Below are 20,874 nucleotides of genomic sequence, written 5' to 3'. Positions count from 1 at the left end.
CCCATATAAAACATTCTCCAGATTTGACCTCCGGAGCCTCTTGGAGTAGCAAAATTCATCCGATCCGGTTCAAATTAGGCACGTGGTGTTAGTATATGGTCGCTAACAACCATACCAAAATTGGTCCAATCACACAAAAATTGGTCCATATCGGTTCATAATCATGGTTGCCACTAGAGCCAAAAATAATCTACCAAAATTTTATTTCTATAGAAAATTTTGTCAAAATTTTATTTCTAGAGAAAATTTTGTTAAAATTTTATTCGGTTCATAATAAAATTTTCATCATTGTCAAAATTTTATTTCTATAGAAAATTTTATCAAAATTTTATTTCTATAGAAAATTTTGTTAAAATTTTATTCGGTTCATAATCATGGTTGCCACTCGAGCCAAAAATAACCTACCAAGATTTTATTTCTATAGAAAATTTTGTCAAAAGTTTATTTCTATAGAAAATTTTGTGAAAATTTTATTTCTCTAGAAAATTTTGTTAAAATTTTATTTCTGTAGAAAATTTTGTCAACATTTTATGTCTACTTTGTCAAACTGAATTATATACGTATTGGATCGATCTTTTTTGATTTAATATATACCACGTATGGACTTACATACAATTTAGAAGATGATGTTAGAAGGTTTTAAGATACCTTGCAATCGGCAAGCGTTACTTACTTAAGTAATTCGATTGTGGATGGCAGTGTTTAGAAGAAGTTTCTACGCAATCCATGATGGAGGGTACATAAGCTTCGGCCTGGCCGAACTTACTTGTTTAATTTATCACCTAATCACATAAACCAATTTAATTAGTTTTCCTTAAACAAATTGAGACAACAATTTCTTTATCATACAAAATATTCGTGCTTAAGTTTAATAAAAAATAAAAAAAAATGTAGAGGCATATAGTGAAGAGACTTCTATAAAAGTTTCACACTCTGAAGCTTAAGTATGAAGTTTCCTAGATTATCTCAACAAAAGAAAAAAACAAAGAATGTAAGTTCATTTAACAACAGATTCGTTTACTTTTCTCAATTGTCTCTTTCGCCAGTTAAAAATGAAATCCATTTTCGCTATTGTCGCTATTGCTGTAATGAGCGTTTTGTCTATAGCTTCTGCTAATCCTGAAAGGTTTACGGACGGAATTCCCGGCGGTAATATAATTGCCTCTTTGGTACCAGTATAAGTAAGCTTACAAATATAGGACTCCTATTGCGGCTAACAGGCGACTATGTACGAAATCATAATAATTAAAAAAGCATTTAAAATTATGAATTGGCTGAAAATAAATTAAAAAAAGATACGTAACTGAAATATTCAAGCATTTTATTTTATAATAAGATAAGATATACAAGGAGTTTATAGAGGCGATAGGTTTATGTAGACGGGTCCGTACATAGATTTACTATTCCAAGAAAATTTCAACAAAGTTTGAAACTCTAATTCCCAGCAGTGCGGCGTGGGGGACACATACACCTGGGAATAAACGTTAGATAGATTTCTACACCGATGATTCCAAATTTAATGGACAAGTGGGTTTGAAAGTATATTCTAAAGACCTGCGAAACGACCAAAAGTACAATCTTGAAAAAATCTGAAATAAATTTTTAGGAAAATTTTCTATAGAAAGACAATTTTGACAAAATTTTCTATAGAAATAAAGGCTTAGGCGAAGGATTACTGTATTGTTAAATAAAACGAAATGAAATAAAATTTTGACAAAATTTTAATTAGAAATAAAATGCTGACAAAATTATCTATAGAAATAAAATGTTAACAAAATAGTCTATAGAAATAAAGTATTGAACAAATTTTCTATAGAAATAAAATTTTCTTAAAATTTTCTATAGAACTAAAATTTTGACAAAATTTTTCTAAAGAAATAAAATTCTGACAATTTTTTATTTTTTATTGAAATAAAATTTTGACAAAATTTACTAAAAAAATAAAATTTTGACAAAATATTCTATAGAACTAAAATTTTTACAAAGTTTTCTATCGAAATAAAATTTTGACAAAATTTTCTATACACTGTTAGAAAAATATGTTTTTCATATGTTCCGATATAAACAAAATGTGTTTGGGGCACAATTTTTAAACACACTATATTTAAGTGCAAACATTTACATGCAAACACTAAATGTTTGGGACACATATGTTAATATGTTAGAATATATTATGTTCGGGGCATGAATGTTTCATAATAATGTACACATATATAAATTTACAAACTTCGAATGAACATAGATATGTTGTAATATTTTAGACAGAGAGCGACAGAGAGTGAGAGAGAGTATAGAGAAAGAAATAGAGATGGAAACATGGCTACCAATTTTGCCGATTTATCGGCATTTTGACGATTTTTGATTCAAAAATAGCGGTTTCCAATTTTTGTCTCGAAAATGAAGATATTTACTCGGTTCAAAAATTTGGAAAAATCGAAATCTTAACCGATTTCGATACAATTTTGCTTACTTTAAGGGTACTTTACCTTGTATTAAATTTGAAGACGACCTATTTAGCCCTATAAAGGGTGATACGGTCAATATAAACTTGACGTATTTCTTTCAATTTTGCATTTAAAAAACCTGAACACCCCTCATTTTGAAGGTGTGTGTGTGTGTAGAATGTTGCTCCTATTTTGATTTTGGAATTCACTCTTCAGTTGTCAAAATGCCGTCCAAGCAAGAAGAGCAGCGTATCAAAATTTTGCTCGCGCATCGCGAAAATCCGAACTACTCGCACGCAAAGCTGGTAAAACCGCTAAAAGTTGCAAAATCAACCGTTACAAATGTAATTAAAGTGTTTGGGGAACGTTTGTCGACAGCCAGGAAGTCTGGATCGGGGGGAAATCGAAAACCGGAAGCCGCTGAGACGACAAAGAGAGTTGCCGGTAGTTTCAAGCGAAACCCTAACCTCTCTCTCCGAGATGCCGCAAATAAGCTGGGTGTATCGTCTACAACCGTGCATCGAGCCAAAAAACGAGCCGGACTATCGACTTACAAAAAGGTAGTGACTCCAAATCGCGATGATAAACAAAATACGACGGCCAAAGCGCGATCCCGGAGGCTGTACACGACGATGCTGACGAAGTTTGACTGCGTGGTAATGGACGACGAAACCTACTTCACAGCCGACTACAAGCAGCTTCCGGGACAGGAGTTTTATACGGCAAAAGGAAGGGGAAATATATTCAAGATATTTTCAAGCATATAAAACTGTCAAAGTTCGCAAAGAAATATCTGGTTTGGCAAGCCATCTGTACCTGTGGCTTGAAAAGCAGCATTTTCATAGCTTCCGGGACTGTCAACCAAGAAATTTACGTGAAAGAGTGTTTAAATAAACGTCTGCTGCCTTTCCTGAAGAAACACGGTTGTTCCGTCTTGTTTTGGCCGGATTTGGCTTCTTGCCATTACGGTAAAAAGGCCATAGAGTGGTACGCCGTCAACAACGTGCAGGTGGTTCCCAAGGACAAGAACCCTCCCAACACGACAGAGCTCCGTCCAATTGAGAAATACTGGGCTATTGTCAAGCGTAACCTAAAGAAGACCAACAAAACTGCTAAGGACGAGCAGCAGTTCAAGGCAAACTGGCTTTCTGCGGCGAAGAAGTTGGACAAGGTGGCTGTACAAAATCTGATGGCAGGTGTCAAGTGTGAGGCCCGGCAATTCGGATTTGGAAAAGCGAAAGCCTAACTGAATATTTTTCCTGAATTTTATACTAATTGAACTTGAAAAAGAAATTTAATTTGATTTTTAAAAAAAACGATTTCACCGATTTACACGCGTTTTCCCTTGACCAAATTTTGACCGTATCACCCTTTACGACCCCATTTGTTGAAATCGCGCGATGCCTATATATGTGGGCTATATCTAAATGTGATCCGATTTTTTTTTTTCAAATTCAATAGCGTTCGTACTTGTACCCACAAAGCACTGAACCAAGTTTCTCAGAAGGTGATTCTGAGTCGATCAGTATGTCTTATGGAGTCTAAAGTCAATAAAAGTTATTATTCCCTAAACACTATGTGGGTTAGGATATAAAATCTGGATGCATTTATTTTAATATTATTTAAATTTCCGATTTTTGGACGATTTTTATAATGCAAGTGCCAATTATGACGATTTTTTCGGGAAAAAGTGACGATTTTCTTTAAAATTTTATTGGATATCAACATAACACAGCGAGAGAATCAAAAGAGAGCAATTTCTGTGAAATCGCTTTTATGTTGTTTTGGAAAACTGTTTTATGATAAGGCGAAAAATTTTATAAGCTTAAGTCTAAATATTATTTGATTTGAATATTAGAATGAGTATTCGGAGTAAAAAGAATAGACATCGGAACCAAGACAACGACATTTGAAAAAAAAAAAATAATAAGTATATACGGCCGTAAGTTCGGCCAGGCCGAATCTTATGTACCCTCCACCATGGTTTGCGTAAAAACTTCTACGAAAGACTGTCATTCACAATCGAATTACTTGGGTTGTGGTATCTTAAAACTTCTTAACATCGTTTTCTAAATTACGAGTTAGTCCATACGTTGTATTAGACAAAAAAGGTATGTATAGGTAAGTCTACAAATAATTACGAATCGATATGGACTTTTGCACGCTACGTAGAGAGCCAGAATTGAAATATGGGGGTCGCTTATATGTGGGCTATATATAATTAGGAATTGATATGAACCAATTTTTGTGTGATTGGGGATCTATTTATCTAAGGGCTATATATAACTATAGACCGATATGGACCTAGTTAGGCATGGTTGTTAACGGCCATATGCTAGCACAATGTACCAAATTTCAACTGACTCGGGTGAAATTTTCTCCTCCAAGTGGCTCCAAAACCAAATCTCAGGATCGGTTTATATGGGGGGCTATATATAATTATGGACCGATATGGACCAATTCTTGCATGGTTGTTAGCGACCATATACTAACACCACGTACAAAATTTCAACCGGATCGGATAAATTTTGCTCCTGCAAATCTGGTCAAATCTGGGGATCGGTTTATATGGGGGCTATATATAATTATGGACCGATATGGACCAATTCTTGCATGGTTGTTAGAGACCATATACTAACACCACGTACCAAATTTGAATTGGGTCGGATGAAATTTGCTGCTTTTAGAGGATCTGCAAACAAAATCTGGCGATCGGTTTATATGGGGGCTATATATAATTATGAACCGATATGTACCAATTTATGCATGGTTGTTAGAGACCATATACTAACACCACATACCAAATTTCAACCGGATCGAATGAATTTTGCTCCTCTAAGAGGCTCCGGAGTTTAACTCTGGGGATCGGTTTATATGGGGGCTATATATAATTATGGACCGATGTGGACCAATTTTTGCCTGGTCATTAGAGAACATATACTAACACCATGTACAAAAATTCAACCGGATCGGATGAAATTTGCTTCTCTTAGAGGCTCCGCAAGCCAAATCTGAGCGTCGGTTGATATGGAGGTTATACGTAAAAGTGGTCCGATATGGCCCATTTTCAATACCATCCGACCTACATCAATAACAACTACTTGTGCCAAGTTTCAAGTCGATAGCTTTCGGACTTGTTTCGTTCGGAAGTTAGCCTGATTTCAACAGACGGACGGACATGCTTAGATCGACTCAGAATTTCACCACGACCAAGATTATATATACTTTATGGGGTCTTAGAGCAATATTTCGATGTGTTACAAACGGAATGACAAAGTTAATATACCCCCCATGATATGGAGGTTATACGTAAAAGTGGTCCGATATGGCCCATTTTCAATACCATCCGACCTACATCAATAACAACTACTTGTGCCAAGTTTCAAGTCGATAGCTTTCGGACTTGTTTCGTTCGGAAGTTAGCCTGATTTCAACAGACGGACGGACATGCTTAGATCGACTCAGAATTTCACCACGACCAAGATTATATATACTTTATGGGGTCTTAGAGCAATATTTCGATGTGTTACAAACGGAATGACAAAGTTAATATACCCCCCATCTTATGGAGGAGTGTATAAAAATTGGGGTTCGGTCCGAGCAGGGATTGAACCCACGACCCTTTCATTGCAAGGCGGACATGCTAACCATTGCTCCACGTGGCAAACAAATGTATGTATCTGTTAAATAATGTTTTGTTTGCATCGGCTCGTGGGCGCCGCATACTATGCTTATAACGATAATTGTCTATTGAGGACCATAACAGCTACGTAGCCCAGTGGATAGGTGTTGGCTTACAAACTGTATGGTTCTCGGTTCAATTCTCTATCCAGACGAAAGGTGAAATTAAAAAAATTATAAAATTTAATAATTTCTTCAACATTATTTGTATTACAGAAAAAGTGTCAAGAACTAAAAAATTTCGTGGAAGTGAAAATTATGTGAGAGAATGAGCACAATCTTCTTTGGGGAAATTTCTTCCAAGCATATCATATTATTGGGCTCACAATGCTTCCAAACATATGATATTTTCACATAAAACAAACATATTTATGTTTCGGCAGTATCCAATAATATATGTGCTTCCTGCAAAATATGTTTGGAACATATGTTAGAGAAGCGATTTGTTTGAGGGTGTAGAAATAAAATTTTGAAAAAATTGTCTATAGGAATAATATTTAGACAATATTATCTATAGAAAAAGAACTTTGACAAAATTGTCTACACGGATGAAAAAAGACTGGTTTTCATATGTTTGGCTATAAACATTATATGTTTTGAACACAAATATTTAAACACAATATTTTTGAGTGCAAGCATATAATGTTCATAAACTAGCATAACATGTTTGGGACATATATGTTAATATGTTAGAACATATTATGTTTGGGACATAAAATGTTTGTAAATATAATATGCTTGGATGCAAACATATATTAATTTAGAAATAGCCTATAAACATATATGTGTTTAGTAGCTTGGAGCGCTATTTAACAGGGAGCGATATTGAATTAAGTTGGTGGTTTTTGCTTGTTATTACAAAATTAACATTTTATTTTTCCTTGGGCAATTGATCAGCTACTTCTTTGATCCTTACAAACTGTGTGGTCCGCTGTTCGAATCCCCGTCAGGCAAAAGGTAAAATTAAAATAAAAAAAATCATAAAATTGAATAATTTCTTCTACAATGTTTGTATTACAGAAAAAGGTGCTAAGAACTAAAAAATCTCGTGGAAGTGAGAAAGATGTCGGGGAATATACAATTGGGCAGAAACAAAATTTTGAGCATTCAGGTCGAAAACCTATGTTGTTAGCACCTATATTACCTGTTTATTTTCATAATTCATTATGATTGTAAATATATAAATAAATAAATAAAATTTTGAGCACAATATTGTTTGGGAGAATTTTTTTTAAGCATATAATATTTTTGGGTGCAAAATGCTTCCAAACATATTATATGGTCACATAATAACATATTGTTTTTTGGAAGACAACATTATTGAATTTGGATGCAAAAATACAAAATGTTTGGAACTTAGACTACCCAAACATATATTGTTTAGACCAATATGCTTTCAAACATATTATATATTGGTTGAGATCAAACATATAAATGTTTGGGCAATAACCAAAAATGTATATGCTTGAAGCAAAATATGTTTGGGAGTATATGTTACAGAAGCGATTTTTTGTGAGGGTGTATAGAAATAAAATTTTGACAAAATGTTCTAAAGAAATAAAAATTTGACAAAATTTTCTATAGAAATAAAATTTTAACAAAATTTTCTATAGAAATAAAATTTTAACAAAAATTTCTATAGACATAAAATTTTGACAAAAACTTTTATAGAAATAAAATTTTGACAATATTTTTTATAAAAATAAAATTTTGACAAACTTTTCTATAGGAATAAAATTTTGACAAAATTTTCTATAGAAATAAAATTTTGAGAAAATTTTCTATAGAACCAAAGTTGTAACAAAATTTCCTATAGAAATATAATTGTTATATCTATAGATATAAGATTTTTTGTTTGGTAGTTGTTGGTCAAATTTTCTCCAAATTTTGGTAGGTTTGACCTCCATAAGAATCGACCTGCCCGAACTACATAAGAATCGGCCGAACTTATGGCCGTATATACTTTTCTCTATACAGTCGCTTTTGCTTTGTTATGTTTTCTTTTTTGGGTGTTATTTAATAGAGCATCTGTTTGTCTGTCCTTCCGTTAACTAATTTGTATTCTATCGTAAAAATATAATTTAATTAAGTCATTGTGCCAAGTAGTAAACTATCCATGTTTAATGAAAATATCTGGTTACGCTAGTAATCTAGCTAAATACATTCTAATAGCCGTAAAACGAAAACATTTCACAAGAAACGCATGAAATTTGCCGAAAAACCAATAATTCTCATTCACAGACAATTAAATGGAATGACTAAAATTTAAAAGGAAAGCATAAAATCTTGAGGACAATAAAATTACGGGGAAAATTGCAAATTTCATTGTTACCCCATATACACAGACACAATAATTAGTTGAACATCACATCCTATGAAAATTTCATAGGAATTTCAAGGCTTTCTTCAATAAAAATCGAAGAAAGCATATTCCTTTGATTTTGGGTCATTTAGTCATGCTTTTTTGTATTTTTCGTCAATATTCGAAGGAAAAAAAAAAAAACAAAACTGAAATTACTTCAAATTTTATGTAAGAGGAAATATTAGCCATAACTAAACAGCTGTCACGAATTTTTGAATAGATGGAATGACTTGACTTGGAAAATTTACTTATTGAATGTCAAACGTATGGAACAAATCGATTCCCCGAGTCTGAATACGAACACGAAAATATCCAAGCATCCAAGAGTTTTCCCTAAAATTCTTTAGAATAAAAAGTTTATAATTTACCATGAACATCCTTGGTCTACGGGAAAGGATGAACAAATAATGTACAGAGGCAGCGTAACAAATTTACAATTTTCAAAAGGAAATGTATCAATGAGGTCAGTAGTTCCTACTGTAGCACACCGGCAGCCAACATGCTGTGCGCATGCGCACGTCTTTCTAGCTATGACATAGAAGAGGACACACTTCTTGTCCTCAAATCAAATGGTTGATAGTTGTTGTTCTTTTTTGTTCCTTCGTCTAAGACAATTCGTTATGCTCTCTATTGTTAGCATTTTAGATTCGATCATTGTCTCTCTCGCATGTCCTTGTTTTTGTCCCAGAATCCCACAGAGGCTCGATGTTACATTTTTGCCTTTTGCCGTTCTTGTTGGATTCTTTGTCATGTCGCCGCATTGCAACTTTTTATTCTATCGAAATTTTGCCACACAATAGCAAATGACCTGAACTTCAAATCGGCCACACAGAATCGATTTGCTACATATCATTGCATTTCTAAGGTTTTGTATCGAATTTCTCGGCTAGCCAGTATTCGGTGGGTTATGTATCCTTGAGAGAAAAGAGCAAAACAAGAAAAAAAAAAAGACACCAGAATTTGTTACAGCTGTTTGCTATGGGCAATTTGAAAACTTTATGCTACTTTTAAACCGTGACCATGACTTGTAATTCAAGAAAAGAAATATCTCCAATGAGACATTAAGGCAAATAGGGTTTTCATTTTTTGCTTAATTCTGGCGACACACTATGAAATTTGCAATTTTCCTGCTAATTTTATTGTCATCATAGAACTTTTCTCCTCACAATGTCTTTTTTCTAGACTACTTAATTGACAATATTTCTAGGAAATTCTATAGAATTGTTTAGAGTCCATTTGGTTTCTTGGGAAATTTCATGCTTTAATTTGTTTTTGTCTTTTTCTATGATTAATTAATTAGACCCATTTTAGGTCCATTTAACACAAAACATATATTTTTATACCAACTTAGTCATCGGAATTTTGATTTTGGATTCCATAAAGTGTATAAATTCTTGGCCGTGGCATTCAACCGGCGCCCGTCCATCCAACCATCCATCCATCCTTATTCCAAGCTAGCTTCCGAATGCCAAAAACTTGAAATTTGGCACAATTAGTTTTTATTTATGAAGCTCGGTTGGTATTGCAACCACTGTTGCCACAGTCGGTAGAATTCTACCGAAAATAGTACATTGTTTTACTGCTTGGTAGATTGGTAGAAATTTTTATATTTTGGTAGATTTTCCAAATTTTCAGCTCCAACTGAAAATTTGGAAAATTATCCATAGAAGCAATATACAATTTAGACAAAATTCTATAGAAATAAAATTTCCATAGAAATAAAATTTTGACAAAATTTTCCATAGAAATAAAATTTTGATAAATTTTTTAACAAAATTTTCTTTAAAAATTAAATTTTGAGAAAATTTTGTTTAAAAATGAAATGTTGAGAAAATTTTCTATAGAAATAATATTTTGACAAAATTTTGGTAGATTTTCCAAATTTTCCGCTCCAACTGAGAGGCACTTCACAAAATTTCCCTAGAAGCAATATAAAATTTAGACAAAATTCTATTCTATATTTTTGACAAAATTTTCTTCAAAAATTAAATTTTGAGAAAATTTTCTTTAAAAATGAAATGTTGAGAAAATTTTCTATAGAAATAAAATTTTGACAGAATTTTGATAGATTTTCCAAATTTTCCGCTCCAACTGATATGTACTTCACAAATTTTCCATAGAGGTACTTCACAATTTTTCTATAGAAACAAAATTTTGACAAAATTTTCTTTAAAAATTAAATTTTAATTTTAAAATTTTGACAAAAATTTCTATAGTAATAAAATTTGGAGAAGTTTTTCTATAGAAATAAAATGTTGACAAAATTTTATATAGAAATAAAATTTTGACAAAATTTTCTATAGTAACAAAATTTTCTATAGAAATAAAATTTTGACAAAAGTTTCTATATGTTAGAAATAAAACTTTGACAAAATTTTCTATAGAAATAAAATTTATTTTTGTTGTTGTTCTTTTTTTATCTCAGCTTAAAGCCATGCATTGACAAAACTACAAGTGTAGCTTAACCAACAGAGGAAAAGTATGCTTGTCAAATTTATTTGGGCAAAGCCCTATAGACTACAAGATGGTTGGATGTACAGCTGTTTCGGAATTACCACATTCCTCATCAGCATCCTCTACTTGCAGCAAAACTATCAACCAATTATCAGAATAAATTCGAGTAATTCACTCAACCCAAAGTGAACTACACTTGAACCTCCCGAAAAAGGGTTTGATAGGCGGCTACTGCCTAACATTTTGACAAAATTTTCTATAGAAACAAAATTTTGACTTCACAATTTTTCTATGGAAACAAAATTTTGACAAAATTTTCTTTAAAAATTAAATTTTAATTTTAAAATGTTGACAAAATTTTCTATAGTAATAAAATTTGGAGAAATTTTTCTATAGAAATAAAATTTTGACACAATTTTCTATAGAAATAAAATTTTGACAAAATTTTCTATAGAAATAAAATTTTGACAAAATTTTCTATAGAAATAAAATTTTGACAAAAGTTTCTATAGAAATAAAATTTTGACAAAAGTTTCTATATGTTAGAAATAAAATTTTGACAAAATTTTCTATAGAAATAAAATTTTGACAAAATTTTCTATAGAAACAAAATTTTCTATAGAAATAAAATTTTGACAAAATTTTCTATAGAAATAAAATTTTGACAAAAGTTTCTATAGAAATAAAATTTTGACAAAATTTTCTATAGCAGTAAAATATTGACAAAATTTTCTATAGAAATAACATTTTGACAAAATTTTCTATAGCTTTAAAACCTTAACAAAATTTTCTATAGAAATAAGATTTTAACAAGATTTTCTACAGAAATAATATTTTGACAAAATATTTTCTACAGAAATAAAATTTTGACAAAATTTTCTATAGAAATAAAATTTTTACAAAATTTTCTATAGAAATAAGATTTTGACAATATTTTCTATAGAAATAAAATTTGGAAAAATAATTTTTTTGTTTGGTACCCACACTCAAAAAAAGTTTACTTGGATCCCAAGTTTTTGACCTTCTCTTAAGGATTTTGGAATTAATTTCGAAGCAAAGATGCGGCTTCTTTAAAATAAGGAGTTTTTTTGCGACCTATCTGGCCTTAAATCTAGGATCAATAAAATTAAAATTAGGATTCAGATCTCATTTATCGAATTTTCATTTTCTTTTCGCGGTGTATTAATAAAGCTATTCAAATACAAACAAATGCCAGTTTCAAAATCCAAATTATAGCGGATACCTCAAAGGAAAACTGTTTTCTTAATTCCAAAAAAAAAACTTTAATCCAAAGATGCTAAATCCTCAAAATAAGTCTTAGCCTATATTTGAAGTGTTTTATCTTAAATCTAAAGATTCAATATTTCAGTTAATTTAAGGGCGATTTCTATAAATCAAAAATTTGTTTCTTTATTCTAAGCAAAATTTGTCCAATTATAAAATTTGTGTCCTAAATTAAAGGAAAAAATTTTGAAGTAAAGATTATAAACTTTGTTTTAATAAAAATGTCATTATTTTGAAGAATTCGGTCCTTAATATTTTGTAAATTGCGTATCCTAAAATTTATCTTTATCTTTAATATCACGTAAATATATTTTTCAGTGCAGCAAAAAACAAGCGTCGCCTAAAATATAGTGAAAATTTTCTTTTTGGATCCGGAAGTGATCCAAAATTGGCACAGAACGATGAATTTATCATGGGCTTCTCATAGGACGGATGTCCACCATTTTAACAACCAAAGCACTGAATTTGCATCACTTCTTAAGGTATGATGCGAATTCAGTGTTTTGGATGTGAATTAAGAAATTTTGTGATATTTTGACATATAAATAATTTTCAAAATTTTTTATGAGTTTTAATGCATTTTTACGCTTGTGTGGAACGTTTGAAATTCGCAATTTTTCCAGAATGGATTTGGCATTTTTTTCGGAAAAATTTAAATAATTTTTCCATGTTATTATTTCTTAATCTATTTTTAACCTATTTGAAAAAAAAAATATTAAATTTTCCATAAAAAATATGAAAAAAGCAAGTTATAAAAAAATTGACTCAAATGAACTTCCTGTGCAGCTAAGATAAAGAACTTCGTTGGAAGGACATTTTTGGAAGTGCTTTTAAAGTTGGGCCTTTAGAAGAACTTCCAATTTTTTTTTGCTGGGTAGTTTTTTAGTAAAATCTTTCCCAAATTTTTTGTAGTTTATTTTTGGCTGGCAATTGTGATTGCAACACGACCATATCGAACTATTTGTTGATACAGACCCATATAAATCAATTGACATTTAGTACAGTGTCAGTATATGCTCTTTAAATAAACGATAAACACTAGTCCTTGACCGAGCTTCAACGCCAAAATTTGAATTAGGTTCATCAATGCGCTGTTGTTAAGTTAATCTACATCGAAGGTTGTAGACAATGTAATTCTATTTTTACGGTAAAGCTATAAGTTGGCAACCCTTGTGTATTATTTGTATTGCAGAAGAGAAAGTGGTGAAACCTAAATAAATCATGTGGAAATGAAAGATATAAGGAAGATGTTTTAACATCCTGTAGAGTCGTTGCCGTTTACCACAACAATAAAATAAAACAAGTATATACGCCCGTAAGTTCGGCCAAGCCGAAGCTTATGTACCCTCCACCATGGATTGCGTAGAAACTTCTTCTAAACACTGCCATCCACAATCGAATTACTTGAGTTGCGGTAACGCTTGCCGATGGCAAGGTATCTTAAAACCTCCTAATTTGGTACATAGTGGTAATATATGGTCTCTACCAATCATGCAAAAATTGGTCCATATGGGTCCATAATTATATTTTGCCCCTATATAAACCGATTCCCAGATTTGACCTCCGGAGTCTCTTGGAGGAGCAAAATTCTTCCGATCCGATTGAAATTTGGTACATGGTGGTAATATATGGTCTCTACCAATCATGCAAAAATTGGTCCATATCGGTCTATAGTTATATATAGCCGATCCCCAATCACACACGGTTCATAATCATGGTTGCTATTCGAGACAAAAATAATCTACCAACATTTTTATTTCTATAGAAAATTTTGTAAAAATTTTATTGCTGAAGAAAATTTTGTCAAAATTTTATTTATATAGAAAATTTGAAACTTCGTATGTCGCTAAAGACATTTTTTATTTCTATAGAAAATTTTGTCAAAGTTTTATTGCTAAAGAAAATTTTGTCAAAATTTTATTTATATAGAAAATTTTGTCAAAATTTTATTGCTGAAGAAAATTTTGTCAAAATTTTATTTATATAGAAAATATGAAACTTCGTATGTCGCTAAAGACATTCTTGCAATTTTGAATTCCATTTTTTTTTTTTCAAACTACAAATTTTTCTTTAACAATTGAATATTAATTACGTCTAATAAATTTTCTTGATTTTGTCGACAAATATTTACTTATTTTTGTGATATCGGCGTGATGTCAACGTTTGTAATACTGTTTATTTAACATTTTCTAAAAAAAAATCGAAATTTTCTACAATTAACCAAAATTTCTTCCTGGTGGCTTCACTGTTTTTTCAGTGTACAAAAAGGGCTTAGAGGAGGCAATCTGGTCTAACATTTAATCTAGACCAACACCAGGAGTCATTTTTATACCATTCACCACTACTGTGATACAGGGTATAATAAGTTTGTGCATTTGTATGTAACGCCAAGAAGGAAAAGCCTGAGACCCATCGTTTAGTATACCGATCGTCCTCAAATTTGACACAGAGTTTAAACTTGGCTCACAGACAATCGCTATTGATTTTGAAAAAAATCGGTTCAGATTTAGATATAGCTGTCATATACATTTATCACCGATCTGTTTATAATTCACATATTTATCAACGTATTTTCTCAAAATTTCGGGCAGTCAAATATTTTGGGGCTTTTGTAAAATATGCAAAATATCAGACAAATCGGTTCAGGGTTAGATATAGCTCCCATATATATCTTTCGTCCGATTTGCACTTATATGGCTTCAAAAGGCAGAGTTTTGCCCTGAGTTGCTTCAAATTTTCCATAACGAGTACGTTTAATAGAATCGTTAAGTGTGCCAAATTTGAAATCGGTTCAGATTTAGATATAGCTCCCATATATATCTTTCGCCCGATTTACACCCATATGACCACGGAGGTTAAAATTATTCTCCCATTTACGTTTTTGGCTGAAATAGCAAGATTATTATTCTAACTATGCATATCAAATTCGGTCAAAATCGGTTCATATTGAGATATAGCTCCCATATATATGTACGCCAGAGTAGGGAAATATTGTAGAATGTTTTATATTTTAGACCAATTTTCAATGGGAGTTTCCTCCAATGGACTCGATACATTTAATATGCTATTTAAGTGTGTCATCTTGATCTAATGTGGCCAAAATACCCACATTTTACACAAAATTCTGTGATGAATTTTGACCACATATCTTGGCGAGATTTAACCAATATCCTTGTAAAATTGCCACTGCTGAGTAGCAAAAATTGTAAATATTACTCAAATTGTCCCATATCTCGAATACATATGTATCGCCCGATAAATCATAAATGCTATTTTGTATAATTGCATAAAAATTGCTCTAGCTTTATATTTCCCATATTTTTTACTAACATTGTGTTTCATCCCATATAATTTTTAATTCTAGCGATTTTGTAGAAGTACACAAAATTGTCTTCAAATCGTTTCAGATATAAATATTTGTAAATGGGAACATAACCCTTGATAATCTGCCAAAAAAAAATTTGAAGGAGTTGAGATGGTAGCACACATGTTGGTCTACATAATGGTGAAGGGTATAATATAGTCGGCCCCGCCCGACTTTAGACTTTATTTACTTGTTTTTTTTTTTTTTTTTGTTTTTGATATCCTCTAAAACAAGACTATACTTGACATGCTGTGTGCTATAAAGCAACAATTCTTGCGCATTTTTTCAGCGTTGAGATTTTGGTCTGAAATTCGTTGCAACCAACGTTGACGATGGTATTTAAACTTTGACAAAATAATAATGTCAGAAGCCAATATTTTATCAACTTTCATTAAGTGCACATTTAACGCATTACACAGATATTTAATGCTCTAATCTCCATCACTGTAAAACAAAAAGAAAGGAAAACTCAAACAAGAAAATCAAGCATCAACAAGTTTACGAATATGGCTAAATGAAATGTTAGCGTTCAAATCTAAAATTTCTTGGTTTAACATCTGGAAAAGATTTTCAATAAACATCATCCATTATGATACATAATTGTTTCGAAAATCATGCAAAACGAATTGATTATCATGTGGAAAAAGGACATGGAACAGGAGATGCTGTACACACACATGCGGGCACACACATACACCATAAGCCTATAAGAATGAAATACAAGCGTAACTAATACGATGATCGGATAAAAGAATTTTTCCATGAGTGAGTAGATCGACTATTAAGGATCTTCGATGGTGAATAGCTAAACGTTCATGAATCTAGAGGACAATGCTATCTCGTTCATGAAATAAAATGAAAGAAAGTGTAATTTGAAATGCGTGAAAAATTGAGAGAACATTTGTATGATGTTATCTCGTTGTTTATTAGTCCTTTTTTTTCATAGAGTACATGTCCTGATTTCCTCTATAATCATACTCGGATGTATGTCAACGATTATTTTTGGAGATTTTGAATTGAGTGGAAACGTTATTGGTGAGCGATTCATTGGTTTTGTGGTCCAATGGTGAAGCGTTACTAATTTGCACATGCTAAGGACATGTTAAAGACATGACACATTATGAATTAACACCGAGCATTATGGAATTGTAGCGTTCATAGGAGAAACAAAAAAAAAAACACATGGTTGAAATCCAACATCAACACCCATCGATGATGGAAACTAACACATGTCAAGAGTCATGATCGATGGGTTATCTAGTAACACTCAAAGGACTAAAAGTCCAAGCCGCCAAATATGACATGGCAATCTTAAAATAAGCCAATATTTGACCACTGAACAAATACCCTTTCAAACTAACCCAAGAAAGCCATAAGTGCTTCTCATTCCAGGGAACCTAAGCAAACAAAATTTCGGCTATAAAATTTGTGAAGGCTATTTGAATATTTTCGCTAAGGCCTGTAATATGTTTGGTATATATTTTACCAAAATGTTTATATTGCTTTTTTTCAAGTGGCCAATATCCCACAAAGGCGGTGACTTATATTTGCTTGGGAAAAGCCACTCGAAGCCATAATAAAAATCAAGGAGTCCGAAAAAACATATGTCCAGCAAATTATTAAAATTCTAAGTCAGTAGCCACTAGTGCATCTAGGTAGCCATGTTTCATGGTTAATTACAAGCATAAAACCTGCCTCCTAATTCAAACACTAATTCGTAGTGTATATGGGAAAGGATTTGGACACTTCAGCTGTATAAATGTTTGCAAAGGCTGTTAATTAAAAGAAAACAAATATATATGGCCGAAAGAACGGCCAGACCGCATCCTCTGTACCCCCCCCACCGTGGATTGTGTATTAACTCTAAATTGTAGCCCAGCAAAAATAGCGTCGCCAAAAACGTTGTGAAAATTTTCTTTTTGTATCCAGAGGTGACGCAAAATTGGCGATGAATTTCATACGCACTGAAAAAAATATTGGCCTAATATGGAAGATTATGCAACTTAAATTGTAGGACTTGAAATTTACGCAATGCTAAGGGCAAAATTCTTTAAAATAATGACATTTTAATTAAAAGAGTGTTTTTAATCCATGCTTCAAAAATTTTTTTCATTCAATTAAGGACACAAATCTTGAAATTTTGCGTCGCTCTGTTGAAGTTGTAGATCTTTGAAGTAAGGCAAATGTTCCTTAAAATAAAGACAAACATTTCTAATATAAAGAAATCGTCTTTAACTCACATGACATATTGAATTTTTAAATTTTAGATAAAAATGCTTCAAATATAGGATAAGACTTATTTTAAGGATTTGCATCTTTGTTTTTAAGTTTTTTTTTAGCATTAAGAAAACAGTTTTTACTTTGAAGTACCAATTTTAATTTTATCAATCCTAGATTTAAAGCCAGGGAGGTCCCTAAAAAATGTCTTTATTTTAAAGAAGCCGCATCTTTGGCTCGGAATCAATACCAAAATCCTTACAGGAAGGTCAAAATCTTTGGATCCAAGTAAACTTTTTTTTGAGTGCGGACTTGTCACAGGGCGGATGTCCACCATTAGAATACCCGTTGCACTGGATTTGCATTACCGCTTAAGGTGTCATCCGAATTCAGTGTTTTGAATGTGATTAAAACAAATTTGTAATATTTTGCCAGATAATTTTTTAATTTTTTTATGACTTTTAATGCATTCTAAGGCTTATCTGAAACCTTTGATCTCAAATATTTTCACAAATTCGCAATTTTTATACCCTCCACCATAGAATGGGGGGTATATTAACTTTGTCATTCCGTTTGTAACACACCGAAATATTGCTCTAAGACCCCATAAAGCATATATATTCTGGGTCGAGGTGAAATTCTGAGTCGATCTTAGCATGTCCGTCCGTCCGTCCGTCTGTTGAAATCACGCTAACTTCCGAACGAAACTATCTATCGACTTGAAATTTGCCACAAGTAGTTGTTATTGATGTAGGTCGGATGGTATTGCAAATGGGCCATATCGGTCCACTTTTACGTGTAGCCCCGTATAAAGGGATCCTCAGATTTGGCTTGTGGAGCCTCTAACAGAAGCATATTTCATCCGCTCCGGCTGAAATTTGGTACATGGTGTTGGTATATGGTCTCTAACAACCGTGCAAAAATTGTTGCACATCGGTCCATAATTATATATAGCCCCCATATAAACCGATCCCCAGATTTGGCTTGCGGAGCGTCTAACAGAAGCATATTTCATCCGATCCGACTGAAATTTGGTAAATGGTGTATGTATATGGACTCTAACAACCATGCAAAAATCGGTCCACATAGGTCCATAATTATATATAGCCCCATATAAACCGATCCCCAGATTTGGCTTGTGGAGCGTCTAACAGAAGCATATTTCATCCGATCCGACTGAAATTTGGTACATGGTGTAGGTATATGGTCTCTAACAGCCATGCCAAAATCGGTCCACATCGGTCCATAATTATATATAGCCCCCATATAAACCGATCCCCAGATTTGGCTTGTAGAGCGTCTAACAGAAGCATATTTCATCCGATCCGACTGAAATTTGGTACATGGTGTAGGTATATGGTCTCTAACAACCATGCAAAAATCGGTCCACATCGGTCCATAATTATATATAGCCCCCATATAAACCGATCCCCAGATTTGGCTTGCGGAGCCTCAAAGAGAAGCAAATTTCATCCGATCCGGCTGAAATTCGGTACATGGTGTTGGTATATGGTCTCTAACAACCATGCAAAAATTGGTCCACATCGGTCCATAATTATATATAGCCCCCTTATATACCGTTCTCCAGATTTGACCCCCGGAGCGTCTTGGTGGAGCAAAATTCATCCGATCCGGTTTAAATGTGGAACGTGGTGTTAGTATATGACCGCTGACAACCATACCAAAATTGGTCCAATCACACAAAAATTGGTCCTTATCGGTCTATAGTTATATATAGCCGATCTCCAATCACACAAAAATTGGTCCATATCGGTTCGTAATCATAGTTGCCACTCGAGCCAACAATAATCTACCAAAATTTTATTTCTATAGAAAATTTTGTCAAAATTTTATTTCTATAGAAAATTTTGTTAAAATTTTATTTCTATAGAAAATTTTTGTCAAAATTTTATTTCTATAAAAAATTTTGTCAAAATTTTATTTCTATAGAAAATTTTGTCAAAATTTTATTTCTATAGAACATTTTGTTAAATTTTTTTTCTATAGAAAATTTTGTTAAAATTTTATTTCTGTAGACAATTTTGTCAAAATTTTATTTCTAAAGAAAATTTTGTCAAAATTTTATTTCTATAAAAAATTTTTTGAAAATTTTATTTCTATAGAAAATTTTGTTAAAATTTTATTTCTATAGAAAACTTTTTCAAAATTTTATGTCTATAGAAAATTTTGTCAAACTGAATTAAATACGTATTTGATCGATCTTTTTTGATTTAATATATACCACGTATGGATTTACATACAATTTAGAAGACGGTATTACGAGGTTTTAAGATACCTTGCCATCGACAAGCGTTACCGCAACTTAAGTAATTCGATTGTGGATGGCAGTGTTTAGAAGATGTTTCTACGAATCCATGGTGGAGGGTACATAAGTTCGGCCGTATATACTTGTTCGATTTTATATTTTTTAAATTTTACCTTTCGCCTGGACAGAGAATCGAACCGCGGACCATGCAATTTGTAAGCCAATACACTATCCACTGGGCTACGTAGCTGTTATTGTCATTAATAGACAATTATCGTTATAAGTTATATTTACAAAGCATAGTTTGCGGCGCTCACGAACCGATTAAACAATTTTATTTAACATAAACATACATTTAGTTGGGTTAAGTCGACTTAGCGTACTCTGGAATGAGGACATCGATATATTCCAGATATGTTCGGAAGATTCCGAAAAGGTCTTCAACATTAAATACTACTATATTAAATGTTTGTTATGAAACTGTAAAATATGTCTTATTAAAGACTTAATGTCAGAAAAGAACAGTGCTTGATATAAACGAAATGGACTGTTGTTGGTTCAAAAATATTTTTTTTTTTATTTGAAAAAATAAAAATTTTGTAACAAACAAAATTTTTTTTTGGTGATAAAAGTTTAAAAATTTTCGAAGAAATTCCAAAAACTCTAACAAAAGAAAAACGTTTTCGGTGCACGTTTTCCAAACGGCTAGACGAATCCGAATCCTTTTCCTAGCCACTGGTATTTTTCGTGTATACATATAACATAGGCTACTGCATGTTAGAAGACAGTTACCTTTCATAAT

General features: G+C 32.1%; 1 long non-coding RNA gene across 1 annotated transcript; it reads left to right on the top strand.

Moving 5' to 3' along the window:
• The first annotated feature begins 912 nt into the window (after window positions 1-912).
• On the top strand, window positions 913-1,309 carry LOC142234034 (uncharacterized). Its single transcript, XR_012721544.1, has 2 exons — window positions 913-991; window positions 1,047-1,309. It is a non-coding gene; the product is annotated as an uncharacterized LOC142234034 (long non-coding RNA).
• The last annotated feature ends 19,565 nt before the right edge of the window (window positions 1,310-20,874 follow it).

Source organism: Haematobia irritans, chromosome 4 (genome assembly GCF_050003625.1).
Source record: "Haematobia irritans isolate KBUSLIRL chromosome 4, ASM5000362v1, whole genome shotgun sequence".
In the NCBI taxonomy this organism is placed as follows: domain Eukaryota; kingdom Metazoa; phylum Arthropoda; class Insecta; order Diptera; family Muscidae; genus Haematobia; species Haematobia irritans.
Note: the sequence above shows the minus strand (reverse complement) of the source record. Positions and strands in the feature narration are given on the sequence as shown.